Source organism: Ambystoma mexicanum, chromosome 14 (genome assembly GCF_040938575.1).
Source record: "Ambystoma mexicanum isolate Mex_15411 chromosome 14, UKY_AmexF1_1, whole genome shotgun sequence".
Taxonomy (NCBI): Eukaryota; Metazoa; Chordata; class Amphibia; order Caudata; family Ambystomatidae; genus Ambystoma; species Ambystoma mexicanum.
In genome coordinates this window covers 380,602,806-380,614,040 of record NC_090940.1, presented here as the reverse complement: position 1 = coordinate 380,614,040, position 11,235 = coordinate 380,602,806, and positions in this window count along the sequence as shown.

Genomic DNA, 11,235 nt, shown 5'->3' with positions numbered 1-11,235 from the left:
GAAAGAGATTTATATGTGCTGGAAATGTCTTAGGCACTGGTAATGTGGGTTAACTGTGGTATGTGACCACTCATTCCTCCGGTTCTTACCACCCTTTTGCTGAATTCCCTCTGCTAACAACTCTAATCTATATTCAGCTGCTTGCTCTCTTGTACTAAAGCCATCTTTTATCTCCCTCTTTTCTCTAGTTTGCCCTTTTTCGCTCTTTTATTCCTTCCGCCTTCTGAGTTATATTCTGGTGGTTTTTTAATGTTGTTCGTTTTTTAAAAATCTTTACTGTTTTTATACAATTATGGTTGACTGTAATTGTTTTATTGTTGTTTTCTCTGGTATGTTGATTTTTGTAAAAGGTTTTGCAACCAAATACAAAAATAAAAAATTAGGAAAGAGATCACATATTAGAGATACCGTGAGGACACCATGGATTTTAGTGTCACTAGAAATGTTAATGTGACCACGTAATAAGGGTGCAGGCTCATAAAGGAAGCCTATTCCAACATGGATAAGGACTGCCAGGGTATAGTTTCATTCAAACTATTTTGATTTTGAGAAGCATGCTGAAAAGGTCTCCTCCCCGTCTTGGACATTTTACCCTTTCAATAATGTTCCATTTCATGTCTAGGGCCTTATGTCCCTCCTGTTGAGTGTGCTCCCAAGGGTGCATTTTCATGGTTGGTCTAGACGCAAGACATGTGTTCTTGGATCTATTTTTTTATGGGTCCACTCGTCATGCCAATATATTGTAGTTGGCAGGGGCATTTTATGAAATCGATAACATTTGAACTGTTACAGTTTGTTAAAGAGTTCTGCTTCCAAGGTGTTTTTAAACCAAGATCCAAAGTTCTCGTACGTGTCGTCGTGATGCAAACATTGCAATGTCCACATGAAGAGTGGCCCAAAGGCGGTGTTGTATCCCAGAGGGTGGTTTGATGGACAGGTACATCTGGTGGTTGATATGAGTGTACCAGGGTGTCTTGAAGGTTTTTTCTTTTTTATAGCAAATCTTGGTGCAGGTAGGTTCGCAGAGCCCACTTAAGTATTGGCCAACGTTTGAGCATTTCTTTCTTGATTTGATTGATTTTGTTTGAGTAACTAAATACCGCAGTAATTAGTTGTGGACCTTCCGGTCTCGCCTGTTGTTGCAAGGCTATTTCTCGTGGGATGTTTCTCGCCCGTTTTCTTGCATGTCTGATCATTTTTTTGGGGTATCCTCTTTTCAAGTAGGCGGTTCGTCAGGACACCAGCTTGTGTATCAAACTCTTGTAGCGTTGAGGAGTTACTTCTATGCCGCAAAAACTTTCCGAATGGTAAGTTATCTCAGAGAATTTTTTGAATGAAAACTGGAGTATTCCAGAAGTGAGTTGTTGGTTTGCAGAACACCATGGGCTCAGTCCACCATCGCTTGCTCGTATCTCTACATCAATTGTCTGACTTCTTTGTTATTGCTGTGTGTAAATGTCAAGTATCTATTGCTTGAATTGAGCCAGACCATGAATTACCCAACGGATGTTGCGTCACTGGTAAAGACAGCCACGACATCATCTATATAACAAGTCCATAATGTAATCTGTGAGCGAAAAGGGTTGGTGGGTTGGTAAATATATTTTTCTTCAGTCAGCCACATATAAGTTTGCCAAGGATGGCGCAAAAATGGCCCCCATTGCCGTGCCCGGAACATTGCTGAAAGAAAGTGTCCTTATGGAGAAAGAAATTCTTGGTAAGGGCTATTTCTGCTATTTGCAAAATAAATAGTATAGGCACCTCTGAAGGGGGGCTGAGCTCCTGTAGGACTGATTCAACAATAAGTAGTGTCTCCGTTTGTGGGATGTTAGTATACAGATATTCAATGTCAAGAGTGGCAAGGAACTGAGTCTGCAGGTTAAACCATATTGAGAATACTTGTGGTATCTTTCAGATATGATCTCAATTTGGGGACTTCTGTTCTTAGGAAAAAGTCTACAAATTCAGATAGTGGCTCTAGGATAGACTGAATTCCGGCTACTATAGGATGGGCTGGAGGCAGAGAGATGGCCTTGTGCACTTTGGCAAGGCATAAAATGCCGGTACTTTATGACATTTTTGACCGAAAAAGGTAGCCTGTTTAGGGACTGATGTGGTCTTCACACAACGCTTCTTTAACTATCCCTGTGATTAGTGTTCGGAGAGTGTCTGTTGGATCACAGGGGAGGATCTGATAGTGTTCTCTGTTGGTCAATAGTGTTGTACCATTATATTGTAATCCCGGGTGTTCATCACGACAATAGCTCTCCCTTTGTCTACTTGTCTAATAGTCAAATTACTATTGTTACTAAGGCCGCGTAATGCAGAGCGTTCTAGGTTGGAAATGTTCTGGAAGCAAGATTTTTCTTCCTTCTCAATTGTTTCCAGTTTCTTAATTATCGCTTTTTCAAAAGTGATGAAGTCCGCAGAGATGTTATGGGAGTAAAAAGTAGATTTGGGATGTAGATGGCCAGTGTCTTGTTCACCAAAGAATTGTCTGAGTTGGATTTTCCTCATTAACGTTGAAAGTTCTATACTAGTCTGGAAGGCATCATAATGAGCTGTTGGTACAAAACTAAGACCTCTCTGTAATACCTCAACCTCGGATTTGGACAAGGAATACCTGGATAAATGTATCACTAGTAATTCTGTTGCTGGAACAGCCCTCTCCCCCTGCTTCTTGTAATTTGGGGTGAGTTTTGGTCTTGGCCTCTCCCTCTGCCTCTCCCTCTGCCTCCTTGGTATAAAAAAAATGCCTCCTTGTTGAGTATTGTCCTCTCTGATTTGGTCTGTCTTGAAATTGGACACGTCTGTCCCCTGATTGATCTCGATTTCTCGAGTTTTTCCGGTAATTTCCACTCGAGGTACCGGGTCTACTATCATCGTCAGAGCTTCCGCTGGAGAAACTCCATGCGTCTTGTGTATTTCTCTTCTGATTTTGCCTGGGTTGTCACCATCTGCGAAATTGATTGGTTGCTTGTTGTGGCTGGTTATTGGTGGTATCGTCATAGTGGCTATCCAAAATATACGGATATGCTCGTTCATATGTGAACGCTGTGATGTCTTTGAGTTTTTGTATTTTTTTTATTAAGGTTTACTTCTTTTAACTCTTATGATGGTGTCCAGGTCTTCCAGTTTTTTCTTAAAGTTGTCCAGAATTTCTGTAGATTTTAGTTGGTCAATCTTCTGTTCTATTTCAGCCATTCGTTTTGTCGACACTGTCTTGGCTGTATTAAAGGAATAGGCGCTTAAAAATGTTGTCCCGAGCATTCGGGAATGTGTTTTTAAGCATACGTTGATCTATCGTACAAACATTTCCTATGCACCTTACCGTAGTTTTCCTCACTTTTACACATGCAAAATCAGGCAGCAGGGCACGGCCATCTTGTGCTAATGTTATCCGTTGCCGCATTGCCCTAAGGTGAACTGCCCTGGCGGCACTAAATCATATCCCCCGCCCCTCAAGCTGACATCACTAGACGCGTACGGCCCATTTCACAACGTCCATTCACGTCTTGTGTCAACGTTCTCTGCGCTCCAGCTAATGACGTGTCTCCATGGAAATGGCAGGACGCCTCTTTCCTCAATAAGTATAAACAGACCGCTTCTCTTCAGACAACATCAGAGTTGCTTTTTCAATCATTTCACTGTCTTTTTTTGTGTATCCTGTGGCTCGTTTCTGCTCTGTTCAGCTATCTTCGTAGCTCGTAGCCTGTGCAAACAGACACTAGTACTATCATTACTATAAATTTGAATTTTGTCGCATAATGGCAACAATACAACCCAACCAGTACAAGCTGGAGTATTCCGAGGCGCAATTACTCAAAAGAGAAAGATGTGGAAACGATGGTGCTTCGGGCAACAGTTGGGAGTACGAATCACCAGAACGAGCGCCTGAGCCTGGTCGCATGGACGTCGTCTCCACCTGGTGTAACTGCAATCGGTGCGAGATCATGCCAACCGAGGAGGAGAACTGCTGCTGCCGAGAAAACTCTGGATGCTTCGCCTACATATCGGAAGACGAGACACGGCCACAATGCGTTACCGAGCTGCATGACTTCAGGGCAGCTTGCCTCACACGATCCGTGTTGAGGATTATTATGGTGCTTATGCACGAACTTCGCGCAACAGTTCGCCCTTACAATCCAAGTAACAAGTAAGTGTACTCTAGATGTGATGTCACTTAGACCACTAACATTTCATGTTTGTCTCTTATATTGTTGTTACTTTGATCTATCACTGGCAAATGAATGTAGTCTTGCAATTCTATACATCACTCGCGATTTGGGGAAATCATAGTGGTCATCTTATGTGTCTTTCACGTACAACCAAGAAACAATATTTCTCTCTGTCCCAAATGTATTGGAATGCATAGTTGTTCTCTTTTGTAATGTGTCTACACTTTAAAGCTCAAGTAGATTGATCCGTGAAGTAACATTTGTACTGGCAACAATGCCATAGGATACAAGATTGCATTTTCAACTAAGGTTTGATACACTGTAAGGGAGCACCAAGGAAGGAGCTGCAGAACGTAATGATCACACCACAGACGAGGGACATACAGGGGCAGAGCAACAGAAGTGCAAAGCAGAATACAGTAAAACAATTCCAACATACATCACCGTCATGGGTCGTTATGAACACCATGTACGGCTGTCAACCCTTGCATTCGAACGTGGCCTTGTGCGGCCGCATGAACCGTCACTGGCGGCAGCGCCTCAGGAGACGCTGCTGTGTGAACACCACAGAACTTCCCCAGGAACGCGGGAGGTGGAATAGTATGCAGGCCGGGACGGCAACCTTTGAAGGAGGCGGGTCAAAGCCTCACGAACCAATGAATGGATGGCTAGGCAGGGGCCCTGATGATAGGTGGGAATTTGAAGCCGAAAGAGTAAACAAAAGCCCGCCAATTGATTTTTGCTCTGTTTACAGCACGCTGGAGGGGGAAGCGAAGGAAGAAAGGAGTGGTGGGCCTATCCGGACACCACGGAATAGGAGAAAGCCAAGAAATACCCACATATATTATAGCAGAAAGGAAACAACGGTGAAGGAACGGTTTGGACATTTTCTTTGAGGACATTGCAAAGTCCAATTTAATTTAAAGAAATAAATATTTCAGCAACACCAGCCTCCTGAGTCGTAATTCCACATACACTTATCTTGTTGATTTAAATACAGTTTGTATCTTTCACTTCCACAGGTGGTACAGGCCGGTGGCCTATCGTGCGTTTACATGGTGGCTTCTTGGGAGGCTTGGATACAGCGTTCGACGAGTAATACCCGCCTGTGTCGTTGACTCCATTAGAGAAACATTCCCCAGTGACAGCGGTCAGTACAGGGGCTTTTCCCACACTGTGCTGCAACCCGAAGTCAGTGGTCAAGTGTACGAAACTATGTTCCCTGCTGGCCTGCCCCTGCTCCCCACAAACCCCATTGCCACAACCCCTCCCAAACACAATACACCCCCCAAACACTTGCACCTGCTGTTTAAGGGAACATTCAGTGCAGTGCACTGAAAGTGAAAGTTTCAACTTCTTCTTACACTTATTTTAAAACAAAACCATTCCGGAACAGTTTCTTTTTAAAATAAAAGTATAGGAGCTTTACAAAGTAATTTAAAAAAGTATAGGAGCACCGCTCCCGCTCACTTCGACCACTGCCCAAAGTATAAAATGTGCAGTACATTTGTGCCATCAACATCAGCAACAAAATAAAATACAACTGAACTTTTATGAACGGTTGTTTCAATTTTTCAGTGAATCAAGGACACGCTCATTTGTCCTGGCAGGGCTGACTGGTGGGAACAGGCGAGGTGCCAAACACCATGTACACTTCAGGGGCCATTGTTCACATGGCCTAGCCAGACCCAGTGTCTCTAGGAAGGCTCCCCTGAAGCAGACTGTGCCCCTGCAATCCACATAAGTGTGTCTCTCCCTTTAGCAGTGTTCCGGCCCTTGTCTGCACGCCTCATGCCCATCCATCCCCCCTCCATTATCAACGACAGTTCGCACCAGTGGATGTTTCACAAAAAAAAGTAAATCACTAGAAATTTCCGGCAGCATTGGTGGTACCAGCAAACAATTTTTTGTTTTTCAAAAATATTTCAAATGCCACTTTGGTCTGCATGTCTATTCGCTCCCATGCGAGTGAAGGTAACCGCGTTTGAATTTTGCTTGTGAGCTGTGCACACCCACGCTTCTTACACAGTATAAGGTTAGATTGTTTTTCGTCCTTGGAAGAAAGGGAGGAATCGGAATGGAATGAATGAAGGAAGGTGTGTAATACCATCAAATATGATAAGGTTTACCATTCCAAAACTGGACAAAGGAACATGTAATTTCATTTTATGAAAATTCATTGATCTGAACGGACACTCTGCGTTACGCTGAGAGAATGGAAATGCTGAATATTATGTAAGTTTTACTGTAGACAAGTTTATAGACGAACGAGTCAAGGTTTCATTTTCTGACCGGTATTGCTGGCTTACATTGTAATGGGTTGTTGTTTGTGGCATATTGCAACAACACGCAAAAACAACCTGTGTGTACTTGTCTTTGTCCCGGGCACATGGGCAGTCCAGCATCGAAATGTATGTAGTCCACATCTGGGTTCCCTCAGGTTCCACCAACGCCAAATTCTACGGTAATATTCTGTTAAAATGCCATCTATGTGTTCTTCGAATTATTCCGTCAGCTTCCGCATCCCATTGTGAGCTAAACATACTCCATAGCACTAACCTCTCAAGCACATCGTAGACTCCAACCTTCCACAATGTTTTCTGTGTTTTCATTGTTTCACATTTGTGTTCGTCATTAGTTTTCACACAGTGCACAATTCATGAGTAAATTGATAAATTAGAATAAAGACAGCTACTGAGACACATTCCTGTTATGTTTTCTACACAGCTACATTCTGCGAATGTCATCGTTTCCAGATACCAATTAATGGCTTCTTCAGCCAGCAGCTGCAGATACACTTAAATGGCTGGATTACAAATCACGCTGTTTTGTGACGATCGCCCCGGGCCGATATGCCCTTTCGCGGTACTAGCGATAAGGAGCAACCCGACATCGTTTACAGTGGTCTAGCGCCAAGCTGATGCCGAAGCCTTGCGATTCACAGTGCGTCCAATGTGCTTCTTATACCCAAAGGTACACTGTGTGACTCACGATAAACATTTGTGGATCGAGAACAAAGAAAGAAGTTACCAATGTGGTTGAATATGAAAATCAGCTGATGTTCTCGGAGCGGTTATTGTGAAATAAAAAGCACATTATAAATTGCAGAGTATTGCGGTTTCCTTTAAAAATTATGTTTTGTATTCAAAATTGGGACGGGCTGTGTTGTGAGAGGATGTGTGTTGATATTCCGGGTTCTGCATCAACTGACGTCAACACATAGGTGATGACTGGGCGCGTTTGACTACGCTGCCCAGTAACGTCATGCAGATAGGCAGAGAATATCGCTAGGAATGGTGATGTAAGCTTCAAGGGAGGGGGGATATGATTTAGTGGCACCAGGGCAGTTCACCTTAGGGCGATGAGGCAACGGATAAGATTAGCACAAGATGGCCACACCCTGCGGTCTGATTTCGCATGTGTAAAAGTGAGGAAAATGGTAAGGTGCATAGGAAATGTTTGTACGATTGATCAACGTATGCTTAAAAACACATGCTTGGGATTCCAAGATGGCTGCCCGCAGGTGAAGACGTACGTCTCCGAGCTCCGCACCTGCAGGATTCAAAAGGAGCATAAAGCAAGCGCTAAAAAATGGCTGAAAGCGCAAGGAATATACGCATTAATAGTGACTGAGGCTGCAGATCGTAGAGTGTCCTCAACGCAGAGGAGGAAGAGCTCCGACAGACTGCTATTCCCCAACGGTGCGAATCAGGCGGGAGGCCCGAAGTAGAAGGCCTGGAGGGGGATGGGCGAGTGAAGTGCCCCGCCGCCAGAGCCCCCCTAGAGAAGTGAGAGTGAGCTCCCCCCGGGTATCCGAGGCACGAATAACCCCCCCCAGCGGTCCGGGGCTACTGGGGGGCCCCATCCGGCAGAGCGGATCGGTGGAGGCACTGGTGGGGGTTGCTGCCGGGGGCGGGCGCGGCGCCCAGCGTGAGGAATGGAGCCTCGGGGCGGCCCGCAGGACGAGGTGGAGAACTCGCTCTAAAGAGGGAGCCGTCCTGGAAGAGAGACGATAGAAGCCCCGCTGAAGGAGGAAACCCGAGGGGACCCTCGTCGAGCTGCGCGAGGAGCAGGGGACAGTCGGCAGACCAGACGGACCTCCCGCTAGGTAAGCGGAGGTCCTGAGCCATAGCCCGCGCATTCTGAGGGAGCTCCGCAGCCCCCCCTCCCTGCCCCCTGGGAGGAAAATACAAAGAAGGTTGCCCACCTGCATCGAGAGGAGGATCAGGAGCAGTGAAAGGGCTCCCCACCGGAGCGGACCTGAAGCGGCCACGCGGAAGTGGGAGAAGGGGCTGGAGACAGGCTGTGAGCCCCGCAGTGCAGCCGCCTGATAGGCCGGGAGACCCGACGGAGCTGCCCGAGCCCTGGAGGGTGCCAGCCCGGGCGGCAAACTCAGACGGAGCTAACTCCGCCCCCCCTCCCTCCGGGTGGTGGAAAGGAGAACCGACAGCAGACGCGCTCCATCGGGGGCTCTTCAAGCCCCATTGCAATACAAGAGAGGGAGCGGAGGGTCCACAGAGGAAGCAATAAACCCTGGCCCAATCAGGGCGAACGGAACCAGCACCAGTAGCGGACACCAGGAGAGTAAGGTAGGAGACTCGCCCATACCTCCTTACAAATACACAACCAGGGAGGGAGGCTCCAATATCAGGCACTCACCTGGAACTGGCCCAGCGGGGGTGAGGAGGAGTGGGGCGGAGGCTTAGCGGACAGTCCTTCAGAGCTTGCTGGACTCTGGCAATTTAAAGGGCAACACATCAACAGCAGCAACCCCAAATAATAAAAGAGGGGGAAGAGACCGCAGCCACACACAGGCAAGCAGGGCGCCCGCGCCTCACCCCACCCAAACCCACCAACGGGATCGCACAGCCAGCCAACACCCACTTCAACGGTCACAGCAGCGGCACCGCCCTGGCGGAGAGCACAAGAAAGTAGAGATACCTGTGATTAGCCTAGATGCCTGGCACCAGGACGAAAAGTGCACCCCCAAAAGCGAAAAGGTCACCCAAAATCCAAGAAAACCATCTGGCCAGATGCTGGAGTCGTCAATCCCACAAGACTTAAACACACTGCTGCCACAACACTCAGCAGAGACAATGCTGGATACATCTCCAAGCGCCACAGATTCAGACAAGGAGGACCTGCTGACTTGCTTGAAGAGCATGGAGATAAGAATGACAAATGCATTCCAGACCCAAATCGTGGAACTACGGGATGACCTAAAAACCTCACTACAAGAAGTCTGAAAGGAGATCAATGAGTTGGGGGAGAGAGTGGACACAACGGAGAGCGGCCTCTCCAACTTATCGAAAGAAGCTAAACAAACCAGCCAGTTGCTGGACCAATTAACAGTAGCTACGAATAACCTCTAACTCCAAGTGGAGGATCTTGAAAACAGATCCCGCCGATCCAACATTCGCGTTAAGGGCCTACCAAAATCGGTCGCAGATGGAGACCTACGTGACACTCTGCAGCAGAACTTCAGCCACCTGCTACTAGACACTACGCCGGAAACAATAGAGTTTGACAGGATCCACTGAGTCGGGCCCCGCAGACCGGAACCAGGAGCTCGCCCTATGGACATGCTGGTGGCACTAACATCCTATGCCACAAAAGAAAAGATTCTGAAATCAGCCAGATCCACCACCGATTTGAGAATCAACGGGAGCCCGATCCAGATATTCCAGGATCTGGCGCTCTCTACCCTACACAAGCGGCGCCTGATGCGCCCAGTGACGAGAATTCTTCAGGACAAGCAAATCCCCTACGGCTGGTCGTACCCGTTTGGCCTTACATTCAGTTGGGAGGGAAGACAGAAGAAAATCAGCACCTGTGACGAGGGCCTCGCGTTGCTGGGAGTGGAAGAGAATGTTACGCTCACCTGGCTCCCACAGGGGTGTCGATCGGTCTCGGACAGCTGCGGTCTCCTTCAACGTGAAGCGTAGTGCAGAGATGACAGACTGGACTGGCCTGCCTAATCTCGTCTGCTTGACCCCGTAAAATATTCTCCTGCAAGTGGAGAAAGGGATTTAGCCACCCGTGTATTCTAGTAATGGCACCCCACTGTTCTCCCCACTAATCACCTCCGATATTCCCTTTCAGTAATCTCACCTTATGTTTTTGAATGATGAGCTCTCCATTGTGCGTGGAATGCAGGGGCGCGTAGATACCAGTTACTTCACTGGTTCGAAGGCGTTGGAAGAGTTCCGGATGAATATTGACTCCGAGGTTCCTGGCGAGAACCCGTAAGTATAAAGTCCAAAGAGTTCAATATGTCCGATGTTCACTCTTGTCCCATTCCCTTCTTGTGTTGCAGCTGGGTCTAAGAGAAGAATGTCTTGTGGCAGCTGATGGCGTTCAGGTAAGAGTCTGTATTACCCAACACTGTCCGGTAAAAGATGCATGTATTTAACTTGTTGTTTTCTCTCTCCTTACAGGTGCGGCGTAAGAAGTTGCGGGATGTTAAAGAATAATGCCTCCGGTGGTAAATCAGGTAAGTCTATGGTGGTAAAAAAGAGATTGTATTTGTTGGCGCTCTCGGATCAACTTATATTTCTTTTGTCCCCTAGATGCTGGAGTTCGGCGAAGAAAATGGAGGCAATGCCGAATCAAAAAATGCTGTGAGGACTGGTGAGTATGGCGCGGCACTGCAACTGGCGATGCAACGCGTGCAGAAATAATGTCCTTTCCAAGTTCGAAGACGTGATGGATCCGGAATCAGGTAATGAATTAATATAATGTCTGTGTTCTAACCTTTCCTTCTTCTTTCCTCTTTTTCTAGGAGCTCTGGATTCGAGGCGGGCATGGCAGAAGACTGGATGCTGACTGCAGGCACGGTGAGCGTTACGCTGCTGGATGCAGAATAATGCGAAGCATGTGCTGCCGTTTGGGCGTGGTTTAAATAGCCTTCAAACTAGTCCCAGGTAAGAAGTTCCCCCAGAACCACACCAGAGTAAAAGAATAGTCCCTGAAGTAAAGTAGTCCCATTCAGGCCTCATGTTGGCTTGACTTCATTGCAGCATGGTCTGCATGAGGTAAGTAATGTACATGAGCCTGG